Below are 23,199 nucleotides of genomic sequence, written 5' to 3' on the forward strand. Positions count from 1 at the left end.
TTTTTTTTTTTTTTTTTTTTTTTTTTTTTTTTTTTTTTTTGAGCAGAGGAATGGTTTGTTAAGGAAAATACTGATATTTAGGTAATGAATTCTTCTATTCCTGCTGCAATCAGTACATTGTAAGATGAACGCAATTCACTGCAGGAATGAATGCTAAGCGCAGCTGAAAGACTTTGACAATCTCAGTAAATCCCACCAATAGACACTTTTTGCCACCATTTGAAGTATAGCGTTAACAGTTATTTATAACATTACTTGTGTCTATCCTGATACTTCTGTGACTCATTGATTTTTCCTGACCAACTATTTCATACTAGGGGCAGCTGAGTAAGCACAGGAGATGGATTGTGAAATCCCACTTTGGCAGTAAGATGTTTTAGTGAACAGACTGAAAGTGTGAAACTATATGCAGATATGTTATGATGAATGTATATGCTTGACTTTTCTGGCCTTGAAGGTCCTGTAAGACCTTCACAGTACTTTACTTCACCAAGATGATTAAGGAAAAAAAAACTAAAACAACACACACACACATTTACCATAAAATTCTTAATGAGATATAAATAATCTCAGCTCAAGATACTGTAAAGGACTACTTAGCATTTTGCTTATGATTTTACATAATTCATCTAAATATAGTTAATTGCAGAACAGATTTATTTTTGTTGTGGGTGACATTTTCAGACAGTAGCTTGATCACTTTGTTTCATAATGATATCTCGCATATCTATTTTGGTGTATCTGTAGAACTTGAATCAAGCTACCTTTTTCTATTCATACATTTCAAAGCCTCTGGTATCTCTTCCAGTCCTGACTGTATGATGATAGTGTGTTTACATATATATATATATACACACACACACACACACACACATATATAACATGACCGGACCAGTACTTATGTCAAATAGCTTTTCAGAATTAATAACATCAGTATTCAGATGGGCTAATCTTTCAACTATGCAAGCAGGGAGTCTTTTTCTTTTTGAACTTCATTCCCTTACAGCATTCCATTCAAAGCTGAAGTCACTGAAGCATATGAGCATGTGCTTAAATATAATTGTTCATTTAGGTCCATTCTTACTCAGCAAATCCTTTAAGGCTGTGCTTAAAGTTAACCAGTATGTTACAGAACTGAGCCCTTTTGCAGCAGATGATAAGTTTGTACTTCCTAAGAGTCCTTCTACTACAGAGGCAGATTCACTTAAGAAGAAATGCTCTGATTCAGAGGAGGGAGTGGGGATGTGTCACCATAGCTTATTTTTAAGGCCAACAGAAACCATTGTGATTATTTTCCTTCTTCTTATTTTGAGTTTTAGCTGAACATTTTTTGGATAATATTCAAAAGACGTTTTATAACTGTTGTCGCAAAATTGAATCAAAGGGCATATTCAGTAATGGATGCTAGGTGTTCTTTGGGAGATTATCCCTTGAACTGCTGTTACTTAGAGGACATAGTAAGGTATACTGTATCTCAGTTTAGTAAAGAGGTATATATCTCAATTTATTACCTTCAAATGTCAATGCTAAGCTTCTTCAGTGTGGTTTCTTTAAAGGTGTGAGGTATATGTAATAGCACTGTCTGTCATTCCTCATCCCCCTTTTTTTATTACATATTAACCAGTTGAACCCACTAACCAATTTCAAGAAAATTTAAAAGAAAGTTGCAAGTCTCAAGGATGTCATTTTCATATTTATTTCATAAAAATAGGCAGCTAGAGCAAAGAGAGACTCTGTTAATGTCTCACTGGCAGAAATCCTGTGGGACTCTGGTTCTTAGCAGGCATCAGAACATCCATAGAGGTGTTCAACATAACTAAGCCTGGTTGCCTCTGAACTTCTCCATTAATTTCTGCTGTTCATGAAATGTATTTCTTCATAGTACCAGTGCTATTTCTGCTGCATGTCTGGGATTCTTACAGGCTAAACTAGTCAAAATTGCCTTCAAAATTACAGCCGGTGTGTTGGACCGTATCATGCAAAGTGCCAAGCCCATCAGTCCCATTGATGGTTCCTTGCTGAACCATATCTTTCATTTATTCTGCTATTATGATCTCTACTCCTAGGGGTCCATCTTTCTATCACAGGCATAGTAAGCATGAATCCATATCCCCTCTAGACACTCCCTCAATATAAAAAGCATAAATCATTTTTTGAGTGGCTGTAAGTGCACAGCTATTAGTCTAAAAACAGAAACCTATTAAAGCTTCATTAAGAAATTCAAGTCAAATATTCCACTGGAAGAGTACTCTATAATAAAATCATATTAATTCCTTTCCTGTGGCATCATTGCTGGCAAAGGTTATGTCTACTGTCTTATTCATGCCAGTTACGTGATTACAGAAATAATGTCTTTTTGGTCAACAGGTCTGCACTGGGAAAAGATAGAGATGCATCTGAGGACAGCGACAAAAATAAAACAGAAATCTTTTTTTTTTCTCCCATGATCTACAGTGTATACTGACTATAAAGATAATGCATAGAAATTACCACAAAAGGAACTAATTCTGTTCTCAGAACTTTGACTGCTGAATGATAGAAAGGCTGGTAGGGGGAGGAGGGGATGGAAAAATATTTCCAGAAGCAGTTAAACTAAAATGTCTGATCTTTTCCCCATAGGGAATGTCTGCCAAACCATCCTTTTCCCGATATTTTGACATCTCTTCATATATACCCTATATATTTTGCTGGGTAGAAGTTATTGTGTGCTGTGGCTTGTTTGGTTGTGTCCCTGTGCTGAATGGCCAGCTGGCAGCTAATTCACAGAATGACTTTTCAAAGTGACTGGATTTAGGCACTGAATTCCACTTGCCTTCTCCAGCCTGCAAAATTAATTTAGGCCTCTCCATTTCGCTCAGCTGCCAGTCTTCATAAACAGGATAGGGACTTCATGTTTCTGAGATTCCTATTCTTCTGTCAAATCTTGTTGAGATTGACCAACGAGTTAAGAAGTAGCTGTCATCTGTGATAGATGAAGACAGGGCACAATCACCTAAGTCTTGTTTCATGCGGAAACTGAACTTTAAGAACACGTTAGCTGAAACAGAAATATTTTGTGTTCCACTTTTGTAAATGGAATGTATTTGTCAGTGCTATGATGCAATAAATATGACCTATCACGCAAACTTTAAAGTCACACAGGGTTAAATTGTCCTTGCAAAGAATAGTGTCATGTGAAAGTGAAACAATATATTGGAATAATTACTGAATGTTCCAAACAGTAAATGAAGCTCTTTTAGCACTGGGGAATAATAAATAACTGCATCTGAATATGATCCTTCTTATGTCAATAGGAAAATTTTCCTGGTTTAGAGACAGACAAAGTCTCAGATACAATAATTTTACTGAGTAATAATTTATTTATTAGCAATTATTATTGCTTACCACCAATTTAGATGGAATTCTGTCAGAATTCTCATCTATCATGAGGTTTCATAAAAAATAGTATTTCTTTTTCACATTTTTATACTTAAAACAACATGGCATTGCTTTGTGTCAAAATCAAGTACAACTTAACAGGGAAAACTTTACTAATAAATCATTGCTTATCTTCTTAAAGACTATCATAATTTGGCAGGGGGGAAAGCTTATGTACTTGAAAGTCTGTAACTAATGCAACCATCCATTGGGCAGAATAGGAAAACCTATGAGCACATTGATCCCATGTAAGTCCTGTGTGAATTTTGTATCTTAGACATACTGTAGAGCTCTTAATAAGCAAAATGTAATTTAAATAATGTGAGAGATGATTAAACTGTGACCCAAAGGTGGCAGAGCTGTTCTTCTTGCAGCCATGTTGGAATCTCAACATGGGAGTCTTAATAGAGATGCTGTCAGAAGCATTATATACTCAGCTTCACACAGGGCATCTTAGTGTTTATTCTGAGTGTGCCTATCATCACAGAGGTTGCAGGTGTGACCATATTTGTATTTGAGCAATAAGCCTCTTTAGAACAGTCATTTTCTGTCTGATAAATGCTTCAGACTTGTGATCTCATCTCCTGACTGTAGCTTGACACCCTGATCCTGTGTGTTAGCTTTTGACACTTTAGTTTCTTCCCACTCCTAGTTCCTGACCTTAATCATCAGGCAGGACCATCTAATCCTTGCCCTTCTTACGTCTGTTCTAACCATCAAACTTTTTGTGTTCCCCAACATGGTATTGTGCAATTTCTCTCAGAAAAAAAATATTTCTGCAGTGTACTTTTATGATGGAAACCCATTTGCAGGCTAAAGATAAAATCACAGTTTTAAAAAGAATTCTGCTATATTCTTAAATGATACGGTTGCACTGGCTAAAGTGTAACTGAAAAAATGGAATTGAGTCCATAAAAATAAACTATTAAGAAATATCAGAGAGATTTAAATCTAAAACCCTACATCTATTAGTTCTGTTTAGGTATTTCTCAGTACCTGTTCACAATATGAGGGAAAAAACTTCTGGAGTTTTGGAGACAGTTAGCAAGCAAAAGATTAATTTTTATTCTGACTAGGTCATAAAATTATTTTTGTTTCTTGTACAGTTTAAAAAAAACGTTTGATCAAGTGGTTTCTCCCAGTGAAAAATATCTTTTGGTAGTGCAGATATTAGCTATCTTTGCTCCAGTTTTATCATCTTTCTGAGAAAGGATTCATGCCTGAAAATATTAATAAAATAAGGCTTATCATGAGTAGCTTTTGGGCCATTTGTCATTTCAGTCCCAAGCTTGGGGGGATCTGAGTGACAGACAGTGGGGAGGGGAGGAGTGTCTTATGCTGCCCGTAAGTACTTTTGCAGGTGACTACATTTATTACTGGAACTAAGATTTTTGTATTAAAAGTTAGCTTTACATTAAAAGTTGTGATGGATAGATTTCGTCTTTACTTTGGGGGATTTGTTTGTTTGTTTGTTTGTTTATCTATTTATTTAGGGTCTTATATATTTGTATAATATGCAAAAAAGCATAACTGGCCAGTTCATCCTATATAGGCAATGGGGAAATTGCACATTCCTTTGGAACCAACTAGGTTCTTTCAGGGAGAGAAACATTTTACTGAATCAAGCAGGAGAATAAAATACTCAGAGCAAAAAGCTGATATCCTGACACCAAAGAATGTCATGTTGAATGAAGCAGGGAGTAAATAGTCAAGCCAGAGGGGTCCAGAGTGAAAAAATCCTTCAACTCCCAACAGGTTGCTACAGCAGAGAAAGCCTGGAAGTGAGGACATGCCCTGACAGTACACAATGGGTGGGAAGACAGTTGTGTATGAATCCTTTTTATTCAGATTTTTTTTATCTCTAGTCAAATTGAGTTTCCTCTCCTTAAAAAGTTATTCTGTTTAATTTTCTAACAATGCATGTTTTCTGAATTTTAAAGCTTTTCTAATTTTCTGGTGTGCTCACCATAAGGAAAAGGAATAGGCCAGCCTCTTCCAAAATACTGACTCAAGCATTTTCACACCAGCTGTTAGTAACTCATTACTTTATGCTAACTGGTATTGGAAGAACAGCCAATATTCCAAGTGAAGCACCAAGAGAGAACACAAAAAAGATGCTCTTAAACCTCTTTCCTTTCACCCCCTGCCCTTTGCAAGCAAGGATGATGGCATTTAACCTGAATGGTCAGCTTAAAAATGGCCAAAGCATGGAAAGGGTACACACTACAAGTTGTAGAATACCGCATGTCTAAGTAGCAAGGCGGTAGTGGCAGTAACCACACACTTCTGCCTCTGTCTCTGAAGGTGCATGGGGTGGCTGAATAGACTGCTTCACATATGAAGGGGGAAGATTAGTGAAGAATTTCTTTCTAGTGGAAGAATTGAACATTTTTTTATTATTTTTCTGTTCCCTTTCTTCCTTTTGGGTGGCTCTGTGACAGTAAATAAGAAAGATCTGCATAGAGACTATAGACATTTGGCCTCTTAAATCATCTTTGAAAAATGAGATTTGGGAATCTAAATCTAATACTTGTTACAAAGAAGTATGCAGCTATTCTTAAATGACTTTTGTTTCCAGATTTTCCAAGGTATTAAGGCATCTAAAAATGCTAAGGCAGGGGTGGGGGCTGTTCAGAGTTTGATTTGTTTCTATCTCATGGGATTCAGTGTCTAATGTTTATGTATTCTTTTCAGTCCTAACCTCCATGGAATTTGGATTCCAGGTAAATGAGGCATCTGGTGCTTTGTAATAATCTATCCAGTTCGGGGGAGAGGGGACAGGATATGTGGAGGGGGCGTTAAGTGCTGTCTGCAAGTAAAACTTGGAATTTAACATAATCATTATTTGACATAATTAGATTTTCCAGTAACCATGAATTAGCTGACAGCGGGTCATGTTTAATTGAATATTTTAAAATGAGTATACTTTAGCATTTTATTGGCTAATGCCACTATATTTAAGTGCCTGTCAGTATTTTCATTATGAACCATATTTTGGAAAATGAAGTTTAATTAAACAGTATCTCTACTGTTCTAAATTTTGTCAGGCTGAGAGCTGGCATACAGGCTAGATAGAAACTATTTCACAACATAATTATGGCCTCAAAGGAATTGAAGCAAGCAGACAGGACATTCACCCAAGTTCTCAAAGTACATCTGTTAAGAGCAAAATCTAAAGAAGCCGAAGTGAATGACGGAAGTTTTGGGGGTCTGTTGTTTTTTTTTGTTTTTTTGTCATGTAACTTAATAAAAGTGCAGTATAATGAGTTGGGAGGTCAACAGGGTTTAAAAAGCAAAAGCAAAATTAGATATTCTGAGGAGGAAGGAGAAGGTATTATAGCAGAGATCTTCTCCTGTTCCCCAGAAATAGCAGGTCTATTAAGGAACGTAAAATCTACGCAGTCAGCACTTTATGAGCACGTACAATCAAAGTGTAAAATTCATAAAGAAGTCACACAGGAGAAGTGGCGTATAAATTTTGTTGCAAATATATCTTTAGGGATTTTTGGAGTCATTTAATAAACTGTGATATACTGATAACTCTTGCAATAGAAGAGGAGAGGGCCATTTTTAAACTTTGGAGGTTATATTTTAGCTGTATTGTCAGCCATTTGTTCCTGGAAAAGAAGGAGGTTCCCAGTGTATGCAAGGCGGAAACAAAAACTGCTAAAATTTTGAAAGAAGATGCTATCCTGTAGTTGTGCTATACAGCAGATGGATGTCCAATCTTGGAAGCTAAGTAGAAAGTTCATTTATATTCATCCAGGAACAGGATTGAACTTCCAGTGCTAGTAAATGAGGCATGTCCACCTTCAGTTCCATATCCACCTTCAGTACCATTTCCAAAACATATAATACTTGCTTAAGTTATTCTACAGTGGCTCTGAAAGAACAGTACAGTACTGAAGACTACTGCATTACAGATTTTTCATCAGTGCAGATGATAGAAGACTTGTGAATTGGTAAGATACATAGAGAACTAGAGGTGAATTATTTCAGTATATGGTATGAAATCTGCCAAACAAGGATATTAAAATAGATGGTATGAATATGTCCAAGAAAGATTTTTAGTAGGAACATATTAACTGAAAAAGGCCCTGACTGAATAGGTGTAAAGGACAGGTGTATGGGGGGGGGGATTGTGTTGGGTTTTTTTAAGAGAGAAAGGCAGAGAAAGGGTACAGGTTTACAGAGAATACAGAGAATGGTGTGTGGTTGTGTTTTATTAAAAAAAAAAAATCACGGTCAATTATGACAATAAAATTACTTTGAAAGAGCATAGGATTGGATTAAAAAAAACCCCCAACCATTTAGCAACAGTATGTATATTTCTGACACAGCATATGTTTGACTTGTCACTTCAAATCTGTTCCAAAAAAAAAATTCCAGGGTAATTTTAACTTGTCATTTGTTCTGCCAGATTTTCTATTGCCTGTCTGTAGTTCTAGTGATGTGCCTGATTGGGCTGTCCATACTTCACTGAAAGATTTTTGTTGTTGTTGTTGCTCCTGCTTGTATTTGGTTTACACGGCAAGGTGTTGGTAGTGGAGGGGCTGCAGGGGTGGCTTCTGTGAGAAGATACCAGAAGCTGCCCCCATATTGGGCACCGCCAGTTCCAGCAGGCTCCAATATGGACCTGTCACTGGCAAAAGCTGAGCCAAGTGGTCACATTGGTAGCACCTTTGTGATACCATATTTAAGAAAAAAAGGTAAAAAATGCTATGCAACAGCAGCTGGGAGAGAGGAGTGAGAATATGTGAAAGAAACAATTCACCAAGGTCAGTGAAGAAGGAGGGGGACGAGGTGCTCCAGGTGCTGGAGCAGAGATTACCCTGCACTCCATGGTGAAGACCATGGTGAGACAGGCTGTCCCCCCGCAGCCCAGGGAGGTCCACGGTGGAGCAGATATCCACCATGCAGCCTGTGAAGGACCCCATACTGGAGCAGGTGGATGTGCCCTGAAGGAAGCTGCAGCCCATGGAGAGCCCAAGTCAGAGCACATTTGCTGGCAGGACCTGTGGTCGCATGGGTGATGCATACTGGAACAGCCCATTCCTGAAGGACTGTACCTGTGGAAAGGATGCATGCTGAAGCTGTTCTTGAAAAACTGAAGCCTGTGGGAAGGACCCACATTGGAGAAGTTCATGAAGAACTGTCTCGCATGGGTGGGACCCCACACTGGCACAGGGGAAGAGTTTGAGGAGGAAGGAGTGGCAGAGACAGAGCATTATGAACTGACTGCAACCCCCATTCCCTATCCCCCTGCACCACTCAGAGCAGAGGAGGTAGAAGAGCCAGGAGTGAGGTTGAGCCTGGGAAGAAGGTGGGGGATGGTAGGGGGAGGGAGGGAGGAGGTGGGTTTAGATTTATTCTTATTTCTCATTACCCTACTCTGATTTGATTGGCAATAAATTAAATTAGTTTCCCCAAGTCAAGTCTGTTTTGCCTGTGACGGTAACTGGTGAGTGATCTCCCCATCCTTATCTCAACCCCTGAGCTTTTCTCCCCTTGATCTGTTGAGGAAGGGAAATGATAGAGCAGCTTGGTGGGCACCTGGCCTCCATCCAAGGTTAACCCACCACATTTCCTTCCACAATCCCTTTGTCATCTCATTGACCTAAAGTTGCAGTTTCCAGCTGTCCCCATCTGCGTAAGGATGTGTAGGAGAACTCATTACCCCTTCCTTGTATGCTCACTGGATTCAGGCTTACCCATGGTTGCTGCTAATTTTTAGAAGATTCTTCTAGTCCCTGCACAAGAAGTGGGCTTCCTTTGTCTATACTTTGCAAAAATCTTAGCTGTACAAAAGCTTTCTTTTCCCTTGATCTCAGTCACTTCTCCTTAAAGCATAATGATGCCACCACTCAAGGCTACACCACTTATCTCTGCAGGCCTGAGGTTCATCAATGGTCTTGTAACTGGGGCAAAGTAAGAGTGAAAAACTGGAAAACATAGGCACTATGTACCCTGCCAAGTCTTTGGGAATTAATAATAGTGAAATAGGGAATTATCAGTAACCAAAAGTCACCTGAATTGGGATTGATGGTGTTGGGCATGTGCAGAGGCTCTGGCTTGACTTCCCATTGCAGCTGGGATGCCCCACAGATGTAAGGCTTGCTTTGCTGGGGCTTTGTCCATCCCTACTGCTCATGGCCAGACTGGCCTAAGCAGTCACCAACTGGCAGGCCTGTTGCCTGAAATGTGGAGTCCTGGTCCTCAACTGAACAACGAGTAGTGGTAGCTGCAGGCATTGGAGGTCTCCTTCTGATGACAGTCACCCCTTTTAGTGCACAGTGATTTTGTGTAGTCAGGCAACTGCACAGCCAGATATAAGGTGAGCTTGACATAGACCTCCATGAAAACTGCTTTTCTCACCTTCCTGCTTTTGGTTTGCCTGTATGTGTTGTATGACCCACTGCCACCAGTTCCCTCCTTTCAGAGACTCAGCCATTACATAGGATGGGAGTCAATAGATTTGCTGCTTTGATTCACCTACTTCTGACAAAAATCAGAAAATCAATAGTTGGCAGCCAGGTCCTCCTCCTGTTTCTTCTCTGCACCTTATCTTTCTGAACACAGGTCATAATGATATTGTTCCCAACGTAGGGAACTTGCATGAATCTACATCACCAGCCTCTACAAGAGCTTCTTTAGACTAGCTAACAAGGAAAAGATTCAGTCTACTTCATCACATAGTCTGCAGATGTCATCCAGGAAAAGGAGAAATGTTGTTAGTGATATAACAACCTGTTCATGGCCTCATGCTTTTACTAGGGTAATAACTGACCTTGGAGGTGCTGGCTGGCTACCTAAAGTAGTTGCACATAAATATATCTGCAGTGGGTTATGGGCTGCATGAATGAAGTTGAGTAGAAGACAGATTGCTATCCAGCCACTGTATCTAACAATATAGTCACTGCTCTATGTGCTGCAACTAATTTGATAAAAATCCATAAATGCAGTCCAAGTAGACAAAATTCCTGTTTTCAGGTGATCTGAAAATATCCAGATCTGGTATTCCTCAATGTCTGACTGCAGCCAAAGCTGGTGGATTCTAGAAAGGAAGGTTTGACAAATGGTGAAGTCCAGAATAAATGAGTTCAGTGATCCAGAGAACAGAATGGAAGAGAATTTTCTTGTGAAGAAATCAGGTAACTTTGCTGTGGTTTTGTGACTTATTTACTAGCTAGTATTTTTTTTTTCCCTTGGTCACTCGAGCAGTCAGAGTTTATGACCAAATTGGATTGTCACGGCTCACCCACTATTCAATTGTTATAATTCATAAATCTGAATGGGATGTCTGGTAAGCATTTTTTTTTTTTGTGACTGAATGGAAGAAACTTTTCTAAGTAAGAAAAATAGGAGCAGGAAAGCATGGATAAACTGTAAGAATTAATATATATTAAGGAATAACACTTGTAGTTTTTCAATTATTCAAAAAAATCCTGCACTGGTATTCAGTAGAGGAAAAATGAATTACGTTATTCAGATTCAGCTTAATATAAATTCTGATACTTTTAAAAGGTTAGTTCCTGAACCCTAAGAACTGGGTCCAGTCTGCATATTGGGCCTTCTGTTCCCTTCAGAAGGGAGTCTCCTATGTCAATGACCTGCCTTTTTTCCTTATGGAAACAGTCTTGACAAAGGGCATAGACTAACTTAAGCTCAGAGACACCTCCAAGCTAGATGAACCACCATCCTCGTTACTGTTCGATTCCACTTGCAGAGCCTCGTATCTGTCATACAAGGGCACTGGGAAAAGTGGGGCAGTGACAGAGGAGACACGCACTGCTGCGCCGGGCAGGAACTTGTTACCATTGCCGCTTATCCCTTAAGTCACTGTGTTCAGCCACGCAGAGAGAGGACTGTGAATCCTCCGTATCATGAGTCCTGTCTGCCTGTTGGGCCTGTCCCAGGGAAGGCAGGGTGTGGATTCAGCAGGCTGTCTCTCTCTCAGACTCCCTGATACGCCTCAACCCACTCAGCTCTTCTCGGAGCTCTGTCGCTCAGCAGAGGAGTTCCTCTCCCCGGGCCTGCAGTTCCCACAGGGGTGCTCCCTGATGCCACCCGGTACTGGTGTGAGAGCAGGGCACAGCCTGCAGCTCGGCACCTGGGTGGCAGCGTGTTCCCACCGGAGCTCTGTCTGGGCGGCTGCGTCAGTTTTGGCTGGTGCAGAGCTTAGAGAGGCCATGGCCTTCTGACGGGTGGAAACCATTGCTCCCTGATCAAGCTGGCAGAGCTGCAGCGTCCTTCCTGTGCACCCTGCTGCGCCAACTGCGGCACCATGCTCTTGCTGACGCACCATGCCCTGTTTGCCTGCTGTATTTGCTGGTGCTACCCAGGGGCTATTTTTATACATTGGGGGGGCTTACCTGCCATTGCTCCTGGCCCTGCCCAGGTCCCGCCAGCCTCTGTGGTGCAAGCTGCAGGTTCCCAGTGGGTCTTTCCGCTCCCTGGATGTTCCCCCAGTTTGGGAAACCCTCTGGGCACTGTGCTGCAATGCTCCACTGCGGATGCTCCCAGCTAGTTTATTCATCACTCCTGAAGTGCTTGACAATATCCATTGGGGCTGACTTCTATTAGAAGAGAAAAATTAAAAAATAATTAAAAAATCTGTATCAAATCCATGGGTCTTCTCTGTCAAACTGGCATCCTATAAAAAACACCTCATGAAGTAATAATTTATTTGAGCCAAAAGGTTGACTTTATTAGATTTTTCCAGAATACTTTAAAGTACTCAGCACATCACTCTTCATCTCAGGTAACAGAACTATTTCACTCAAAAGAAAATTGGGGAAGACCTTTTTCATCTCACCATTCTGTCTTATTAAGTGGCCTAAAATCTGTAATGTGCATTGCCCAGCCCTGGTAGAAAACAACTACACTTGCTTTCAGAAATGGAGAGAGGGTTTCTCAGTAGTATAAACCACTGCAGCTCTTCAAATGTAGTTCTCTAGATACACCAGTTGAAATAATTAGCACTCTCTGTAGGATGGTATTTGAGATTACTCTTTAGAGTTCACCCTTGCCGAAGTCACTGTTTTACTGAAAATTATTTGAAGCAGCTTTAGACCAACCAGCTTTGGTGGGTTTGCCTTGGCCAATAGCCAAACTCGCATCCATCTGTTCAGTTACCACCCCCCAGCCTCCCAAGGGATGGGGTGGAAAACAAGAAAGAAGAGGAAGGAGAAAGCTTGTGGGTTGAGATAAAGACAGGGAGATCCCTTACTAATTACAATCACATGCAAAACAGATTTGACTTGGGGAGAATTCATTTATTGCCAATTAAAAGAGAGTTGCATGGTAAGAAGCAAAGGCAAATAGGAAAACACTTTGCCCCCTTCCTTCTTCCCAGGGTCACCTTCGCTCCTTTGCTCCGGACTCTCCCTCGACCTCCTCTCCCCCGCGGGGCGCAGGGGGACGGGGAAGGGGCGTCCGCGGCCAGCCCAGGGCGGCTCCCCGCTGCCGCTCCTGCCTCCTCAGGCTGTTCCCTGCTCCAGCCTGGGGCCTTCCTTCCCCGGGGCCCCACCGGGGGCGGGGGGGGGTCTCTGCCGGGGCCGCAGGGCCATCTCGGCCGGGGAGGGGGGCCTGGAGCACCTCCTGCCCTCCTCCCGCTCTCCCCTCGGGGCTGGCAGGGCTGTTTCTCCCCCCGTTTCCCTCAGCCCTTTTGCCCTTTCTTCCCCAGGCTTTCCCCGAGGCTGAGGGGCTCCGCTGTGCCCCGCGGTGGGGCCGCTGGAGCCGGCGGGAACTGGCGGGAACCGGCTGGGGCCGGTCTGGCCCGGGGCAGCCCCCAGTCTCTCCTCACAGCGGCCCCCGCCCCTGCAGCCACCCCACTATCAGCACCCGGACACCTGCACCCCACACAGGACTCTATCCTGTAAGCCTTTATTTTACTTTCTGCTCACAGGGATGTTTGTATGTACGTGGAGGGTTGTGTAGCTGTTAGTACCTGTACTGTGCTAAACTTCTTACAGTAGAGCTAAAACCATGCTCCTGTTCTGTGAAGCCTACAAGATTATTCTAGATGAGGTGCAGATACAGAAAGGAGTTGGAAGAGGATAACTGGGGGTTATTTACATAGCTTCATTATATGTATATTTTCATTATAGTTTTGCTTGGAGGTGGTTTTTTTCTTATGTTTTTGTTTTTCTTGTTGACCGTGAAGGTGGTTGGTGGGCTTGGGATAAGTTTAAAGAAGAACGGTTTTAAACATAATCAGAATGATAGGGGACCATGAAAATCATTTAATTTGACCTTTGTACGGCACAGACGCATTGCACTGCAGTGATAATGGCATGATGGCTTATGAGGCAGTGATCTGTAACTTGTGTGGCCTTTGGTAGGCGATGGGGAGAGGCTGTATACCCCTGCAGTAGCCTTGTCTCTTCCTGCAAGTTGTCCCTAAAATGATTCCAGCATGAAATCCTCAAATCGAAGTAGGCAGGACTTGAATATACTAGGACTTAGAACAAGTAAAATTTAGCTGGGTCATGACTGGCTTTATTTGGAGGAAGATTACCTTAAGCAAATAAGATGGGTTTGCTCCTAAATGAAAGGATCCTCATGGGTCCCCTTCAGTAACATGATTCACCCACCACAGTTCATTAGCTCATCTTCACCTTCCTTAAATTTTTGTAAACTGAGCTTAGACAGAGGCTCTTTTAAACACTAAAAGATCTCACATATACTCACACAATGCCTCAGCTCTTATTTGCTGCTGAACTTTGGGCCTGTTTTTCAAAGCAAACAGCTTCCTATTTCGCCCCCGCCTCCTTTCCCCAGGAAAAACTAAACAGATGATCAGAAAGAATCAGGAATAATGACAGAAGCTCAAGATATCTGAGGCCGAGGAAGAGATCCTCTAAAGTAAGAGAGAAGCCTCAGCTGTTCTCTTCTGATTCTGAAACTAATCATAACAGTTCAAACCTAATCCCATAGTTGGTAGGGTGCAGGCCTTTGTTCAAAATGTGACATTTGATTTCTTAACAATATCACCGTCATTTTGAGTTAAAGAAAATTTCACCTGCATAAAGTGTACTGAAACCTCTCTGACATTTATTTACTCTTTATGCTAGAAAAAAAAGAAATTCATCAGGGAACTGTAACAAAAGACAGTGTTGCAACAGCTTTCTCTGAAATGAATAGGACGAGATCGCTTTTACAGGATTGTACCTTGTTTGCTTTTTTTTTTTCTTTTTAAACTGGATTTTGGATCTCTTGTCAAGTAAAATAATGTAAGATTATTCTGAGAAGCGCTCTATTTTTTTTTTTTAATTTACATTCAAGTGGGAAAACCTCTAACAACTTTAAATTACACCATACCAGGCCAGAGCCCTGATCTTTAAATGAAGTGCTTATAAAAATTTAAAGTGCTCTAGTAATTTTAAACCAGTGTATGCTGCAATGCCCAGAACCCTGATCGCTTCCAAATTTTACTTCCAATAAATTTAAATTGCTTTGTGCAATGCAGAGTGATTTAAAATTATTGGAGTGCTTTAAATTCCATACTGAAGTGCCTATAAAATTTGAAGTCCTCCAATAATTTTAAATTACTCTGCATGTTGTACTGCAATTTGACCCTATTTGGAAACAGAAGTCCAAGCATCCTATGCTTTAATTTGTAATGATAAGCAACATTGGAAAATGGCAGTTAAGGATTTACATGAAACATGCCACTTCTCAGTGAATTAACTGAAATAAAGATATGAAATATAATGAGGAAGTATTCAAAGAAAAAAAGTTATGCTTCTTTCGAAGATAATAGGATAACAACATTATTGTTTTGAGAGAAAGCGCTACTACTGTAGCACAAATAAAGTGGTATATGGAGCATGAGATTAGGGAAGTTTGTGAATATACAAATTATTCACCTTTGTCACAACTGTAAATAGTATAGATGACTGCTATTCCATAAGCTGACAATATGCAAAGTACTGAGCATGAGCACACCTACAAGATGTGTCAAGGCAACACATCCAGATGCCACCTGGAATGTGTTATCAGTGAAGCCAAATTCTACTCTTAATACTTTCAATGTACATTCAGAGAGCTTTCTTTGCTCTAGGATTCACTTTAAAAAACACTTAATAATCTTACAAGATGATGTGTCTCTTCCAAGACAGTATCTGCACAGGATAGTTTCCTGTCTTATGTATCTTGAACAGGTTTTAGTCATCTAAGGAGCCAGGAAATAAATAAAAATAATAACAAAGTTACAGAGACTCAGTATTAATGTTTTGGCATATTGTATCTATTACTTCTTACACGGGCAACACTTTCCAAAAGCATATAGTGTTAGCTTAGCTTTCTTCAAGGGAATTTCTAAGGGAGGTGTTGTGGTTTAACCCAGCAGGCAGTTAAACCCCACACAGCCGTTTGCTCACTCCCCCACAGTGGGATGGGGGAGAGAATCGGAAAAAAAGGTAAAACTCATGGGTTGAGATAAAGACAGTTTAATAGGACAGGAAAGGAAGGGCAAATAATGGTAAGATAATATATAAAACAAGTGTTTAACAACGCAGCTGCTCACCACCTGCTGACCGATGCCGAGCCAGTCCCCAAGCAACTTCCCCCAGTTTTACTGTTCAGCATGACTTCATATGGTACGGAATACCCCTTTGGCCAGTTTGGGTCAGCTGTCCTGGCTGTGTCCCCTCCCAGCTTCTTGTGCACCCTCAGCCTCCTTGCTGGCAGGGCAGTATGAGAAGCTGAAAAGTCCTTGACTTAGTGTAAGCACTGCTCAGCAACAACTAAAACATCAGTGTGTTATCAACATTATTCTTATCCTCAATCCAAAACAGCACTGTACCAGCTACTAGGAAGAAAATTAATGCTATCCAAGCTAAAACCAGGACAAGAGGTTTTTCTTTGTGGAGAGAAAGAATGTTGATTATTTGCATTAATATATTTGAGTGATAAAAATCTTGTGGCTTTGTTCTGAATTTGGATTTTTTTGCAATCAGAAACAGGTAGCAAAATCCATTGAATGGAGAAAAAAATTATATCAAATAGAATTAAAGTACATTTTTATGCAAAACTGGAGGCAAAATGGCTGCAGTCATTTGAACCCATTGAGGATACTATTATTTTAAGACCCACAATGAGGTAGCTCAGTCTTTACATTCTAATCTACTCCTATGTACTATGTTTCTTTTTATTTTGTGCACCAAGCAAAACACTCTAAAGTAATAGAATAAATGGCAGTTGTCAGCTCAACCTCAGAGAATTCATTAGGGGAATTAACTTTTTGTTTATAGGCATAACTTCACCTAAAACTGACACTGAAAGTATAACAGAGATATATCACAGCTACTTGGGACCACACCACGGGCCTGAGGAAAAATTCAGAATCCTTTTGCAACTGTGGAAGGAATTTTGCATAAGCAAAATGGAAACATCAGCAGAAAATGGAAAATTAGCATCATTTTAGTGGAATAGGTAAAATCAGTTTATTATCCCAAGAAATTCTATGGGCACTTTTGAGAATTGCACTTGAGCAAATCAGAGTGCCGTTACATAAAGAGAGGTCAAAGGACAAGTTATTTTTGGCTAGAGAGGGCTAAGAAGGCTCTCTTGCCCATGCCCTACCTTCAGGCTAGGCATTGTTCTTGATAGCGAGATGACAATTGTCTTTGCCATGTCTTAGATTTAAATGACAGTAAGCCTTGTTCCATCTCAGATACAGTTCATTTCATTTGTTGGCAACCTCAGAAATTATTTGTACCTAGGCTAAGAGACTGAATTTCTGGGGTAAGACAAAGCCAGACAGGTGACAAAATACATCTCTTGGAAGCATAAGAGCCACCTATGACCCTAGTTGCTTCTTTTTACTCCTTCATGCCTTCTCAGGTGTGGTGCACAAAGTCCTGAACTAGATAGAAGAACTGCTCCCAGGTAAGAACGAACAGTGGTATTTTTTTCAAAGCTGCCACTACTACTGAGAGAAATGTCAGCTAAGTGTACCCTTTCTTTTGTTCCAGAGTAAGTTTTCTACCACTAGAAAAATTCAGCTCCAAGTGGAAGGGCTACTGGCATTTGTTGTTTAACTGCCTAAGAACATTTTTATTTAAAGAAACGGAGAAGCAAATCTGGCATATAATCACATTACCTAAGAGTGAATAAAGATAACTAAATACACTAAAACTTTCTTTTTTGTGTGATTTTGCTTAGAAGAGAGATCATATTTATTACTTCCTGCATATAAATTGATTCTAGCAGACAGCTAAGCAACACACAGCTGCTTTCTTACTCCCCCTCACCAGTGGGATAGGGGGAAAGAATAGGAAGAGCAAAAGCAAAAAAACTCATGGATCAAAGTAAAGATAGTTTTATAAGGAAAGAGGAAGAAAAAAAAACAATTAAAAAAACCAAGTGATGCAAAGGCAGTCAGTCACTCACCACCTCTGACAAATGGACTGATGCCCATCCTGTCTTTGAGCAATGGCTACCTACCCAACATTCCCCCCTCCTGTCCTCCACCCCGAGGTTTTATTGCTGAGTGTGAAAGTATATGGCATGGAATATCCTTTTGGTCAATGCTGGTCAGCTGTCCAGTTGCATCCCCCCCCTTACTCACTCACTTGCTGGGAAGGGGCAGAGTGGGAAAAAGAGAAAGCCTTGCTGCTGTGCAAGCACTGCTCAGCATTAGCCAAAACACTGCTGTGCTGACAACACTGGTTTAGTCACAAATCCAAAACACAGCACCATAAGGACTGCTATTAAGAAAATTAACTCCACCCCAGCCAGACCTAGTACAGTGTTGTAAAAATCTTTTCCTACCCGTTGCAGTCAGACCCTCTGCCGCAATCTACTTGAAGGCATGGGGTTCCGAGTCTGAGGCATAAAGTGAGGTTGAGTAGGGTAAGGCACTGATTAGTTAGACAGCAATTACACCACCATGCGAGTGGGGCCTCTTGTACTTCTAGTCCAAATTCCTTATAACCTGCCCAGTCGGTATCACTCAGTTCCCACGGAAGTATCTTTAACCTGGCGTCCCAAGTCAGGGCAGATCACCAAGGCGCAGGCCAGCCGTGACTCAGCAGCACTTGAACTGGGCTCTCAGGGAGCGGTTTATACACCCTGCCTCGGCATATAATCAGGGCGGTTTATATGCCCCGCCTGTTGTCACTGCCCAGCGGTGTCATGATGCTGTTGCTGTTGCTGAGCAAGCTCAGGCCCAGCACAATGAAAGGTCAGACCCCCAACCAACACACTGCTACTCGCTCTGGATCATCTCCCTACACTACCTTCTTGCATTTGAGTCTTTTCTGTCTGATATGAGTTATAATGGATGATGAATAAAATCATGTTATTTGTCCCAAAATTAAGATTTTTTATGGCTTAGTTATATTAACCATTTCTTTCTGTGCTTCATAAATAAAAGCAGTGCTCTGTAACTCATTCTTCTAAGGTTTGCTTTGCTGTGTTGGTAAATTAGAAAACATTCAAAAAGTGAACAAAATGTTAGGGACATGTGGCATAAAGAAGAATACTGAAAAATGCTGCAGCACATATCGGTCTTGTCTTCCCTGAAATGCTGGTTTAGTTCTGTACATGGCAGCATAAGAGCAGAGATGAATGAAGAAAATACCTGGAAACATGGAAACACATTCAAATGAAGAAAGATTTAAAACATACGGTATTTATGTAATGGGGACATGGAAATGAGAAAATGTAAATCCCCAAAGAATGGCTAAGAGCAGAGTTTTAAATGGGGTCTACTCATCAAAATTATTTCAGCCCAATTCTCAGCTGGCATCTCAGCTGTTCATCTTCCTGCTGGTGCAGCCATTGGATAGGTAACAAATGTTGAAGCTTAGGAAGGGAGAGCTGATCATTCTCATTTCCTCAAAAGCGTAGCTGTTGCTGGCTTCTTTCAAAACTCATGTTTCTGCTATTTGGTGATTTTCTTAGGATGAAGGCTGGGGAAATTTCTAGTCTTTGGATGTGTTGAAACAGACAATAGATTTCTTTATATGGGATTCTCCTTTACCAGCTTCCATGAGCAGGTCTGATGGAAGAAGGCTAAATGGCACTCTTGCGCTTTTTCTGTGCACATTGAGGAATTAAGAGCCTGGGGAATAACATACAGCTGCAGCTGCCTGATCCTGAAGCACATCCCTGTGCAGTTCTTCCCAAATTTCTGCCATTCCACACTGAAGGCTTCACATCAGATAGTGGAGGTGGTATTTAGAGAGGAGACATTTATATGTGTTAATAAGTGGTATTAAGAGGGTAGGAGGAGGAACGGCATTTATGTCCCTGCATTTTCATAGTACAAAAGTGGGATTGCACTTAATTAACTTTAAAGTGTCTGATTTAAAGTTAAGAGAGTGATGTTTTCCTGAACCACACAAGGAATCTGAAAAATTAATTGCACAAAATGTCAGACAATTTGACATGTTGGAGGGCTTTAAAAAAGGTTGGACAGGAGTGAATGAAAAAAAAACATCCAAGTCATGGCATGGCATTAACAATGAGTAAATCTCACAGGTTTTGGACAAGACAGAGCCATCCTCTCTCTGAATGTAAGCAGCCCACTGAGAGAGGGCAGAGGAAGGAGACGCTGATTTAAATAATAATTTGGTGGAAGACTGTGATGATGTCTTGCATCTTCCCATGAGTCACCTGCTATCAGATACTGTTGGGGAAAAGTCTTAGACTACATATGCCACTGATGGTCCCACTCTAGCATCATCACTAGTCTTTTATCTTTTGTGTCATTTTTAGGAATTTACTTTACTATTACTAGCAGTTATACAGCACCTGAAGCTACTCAGTATTTAGTGGTCACGCTAAGCATATTTCATTCTCTTGTTCTCTTTTTCTCCTATACACAAGAGATGCAGAGAGATTAGTGATACAAGCACCATCTTACTTTTCCCATTTCTTGCAACATTCCTCCTTCACCCTTCTCCCCAGCTGTATATTCAATCAACATTCATCTCTCTAGAAATACTAATATAAGCCTAACTATACTAATATATATTTAATTTTGTTTGCTCTAAATTAGTTTGCTTATAGAGTAATTCTAAACCTTGTCCACCTCACTTTGATGTTGACTTTTGTGTTTACCATTTCCCTATTTTGTTTCATGAGCAACTTTAAATGTTAAAGCTGTATGGAGTACTGGCAAAAAGCAGTGGACAGTTTCCTTAAATCCCAGAGTTGAACAACTTTTCTAAAATTCTCAGAAATACTCTTTTTTCTGTCTCTCAGTTACACTTTTATTTATCATCATGCTATACCCTGGATCTAAATTGTCCAAGGTTTAATCAGCAGCCTGTCATGGGGAATTCTATGAAAAGCCATTTGAAAAAATATATATCCTAATAAGTTACATCTTGAGCACATAATAGTGACAGAACGTTAACAACTTCTGTTATACAGCTTTTCAGAAACTCCAGTTTTGCTGTTAACACGGGATTCTGCCTTAAATCAGACCCTGATTATTATTCCACATCTTTTGACTGCTAGTGTAGACTTCATTATTGTGTGTGTGCAAAAAGTTTTATGGCAAATTCTTGCTTTTAGGACCCTATTTGTCTAGAAATTTCATAGCAGCATAGTGCAGACATATTCAGCATTTTAAGTAGCAGTCATAGGATCTGTCAGTTATTCCTGGGTGTCTCTTCAAGATGCTTTACTTTTTAAACAGACTTAATTTTCAAAAACTGAGCTTTCTAAGGGCTGTTTGCTCAAATACTGAGATTTGTTAAAAAATAAGGATAGGAATTAGCCTGTTTGGATATTTGGTTTGGTTTTGGTGGTGGTTTGTTTGGTTTTTCTTTAAGGGTTTGCTGAGTACATTAACTGTCTTGCCATTCTTTATGGTTAGCATGATGCAGCACAAGATAATGAACATAACAAGACAAAAAGACTTTAAAGATGGTCAAAGTTTATTTCATAACAAATTCTACCCACTTAGAATTATTCTTAAACCTGACATTTTGGTGGAATTATTCTTAAACCTGACATTTTGGTGAACTACACTCACAACAGATTATATCTTCTGTTATCCAAAAATATCTCAGTGGCTCGAGTCCTAGCAGCTATATTCCTGCTTGACTAAGCAATATTTTTATGGTTACCACAGGTCATACGGGACTAAAAGCAGTCTTTTGGACTTTCTTTCCATCACTGAATAGGGATGTATGTTCTTGCATCACTTTATCTGTCTGTCAGTCTAAAGCTGTAGTTGAACTTTGTATAACCTTCAAGTTGCAGATAACTCTAATTATAGGGTTTTTTTATTTTGTACAATCGGTGAGAGTTTTATATTTAAAATGCATAAGTATGATTTGTATGATCGCACCAAATAGCACCACTTGTTGCTGGGTGAAAATCTACACTGGCAAGAGCAAGAACAAAAAGTATCATGCTGTTGACACTTGGCCAAGAGTAAGCAATACTCCTGAACAAATTTAGAGGGAAACAATAGTTGAAATGAGATTAAATGGAAAAGTAGATCATGACAAACTAACTTCTAAGTCTTTTTGTTGTTGTTTCTTTGGCATGGGGGAGGTGTTGGGTGGGGTTTTTTGTTAAATAAGTGTAGTGATTTTTGTGGACAAAATAAATGTGTCTTTCTCCTAGCTGGTCAAAAGCACTTGGTACAGTACTACAAGGTAAATTAGTAGACTTAGATAAGAGGAAATTAGTAAAGGGATTGTGAAAAGGGTAGCCCATTAAGCAAAAGGAAAACAGCATCAACGTTAACCGCAGTGTCAGGCTAGGTGGATAATGGGATTTTTCATAGTTAAGTAGTGAACTATTTTCAGATGTGATGTGACACAAAAAGTAAATTATGGACATTCTTAATAAGGAGAATGTTGAAATAACATTTAAAACCACCTGCTTTCTGAAGACTAGAATAATCAAAATAGGTTTTAAAGCTAATAGCAGAGGATGCAGTGTTATACATCAATTAAATATTATTTTATTCCATAGCCCATAGAATTTTCCCATAGGCCTGTTATATGATACTGGACTCCTCAGAACATGCATGTGTCTTAACACAGCAGGGGAAACTATTGCTTGTTTCAGCAGTATGACATCAGTGGAGAAGATGAAGTCTCTATCTGTGTCCTGCTGCTTGAAAAGAAAAAGAGAAAGAAAAAGAAAGCTAAATATAAGTCATTGGAAATTGTGAAGAGAATGCCTATGTGCAAGTAGGTGCTAAAGGAAGGTTAAATGGCTTGCACTTGTGAGGTGCTGTGTTTCAGGTGGGTTGTTTTTGATAAGCTAGAATTGGTTGGAGATGTTCAAGTAGTTGGATAAGACTCCTAGAAGTTTATTACCCAGTTTCAAGATTACAAAGGTACTTTAGTGCTTTACCAAAGTACCTTAGTATCCTTTTGTCTATGAAGAAAGAGCTGGGGGAGGCACTTAAGCTACAGCTGAGTGCAAATACCTCTAGTTCCCTTCATTTCTAGTTATAAGACTGTCTGCTTATTGTACCTTTGGTTGTATACTGAATGTCTCAGTATTGAAAAACCTTAACATGTAGAAATGCTCATAGCATCTGTTTACCTCTGAGAATCTTAATAGAGCTGTTATCCAAATTACCTTCTTGAGTAACCTGACAGATCATGTGAGCTATTCTGGAAAAGTGAGCTAGTTTAGACTTTCCTGGAAAACAAGTTTGACCACATTATTTGGTCTTGAAATAATCTTGAAGAACTTTCACTGCCTGTTAAGAACCTTGCTTGTACTTGTGTCTGGATGGAGTAACACCAGACTCAAGTACAGACTGGGAGACAAGCAGCTGGAGAGCAGCCCTGC

Source organism: Haliaeetus leucocephalus, unplaced genomic scaffold (assembly GCF_000737465.1).
Source record: "Haliaeetus leucocephalus isolate CR32 unplaced genomic scaffold, Haliaeetus_leucocephalus-4.0 Scaffold328, whole genome shotgun sequence".
Classification (NCBI taxonomy): domain Eukaryota; kingdom Metazoa; phylum Chordata; class Aves; order Accipitriformes; family Accipitridae; genus Haliaeetus; species Haliaeetus leucocephalus.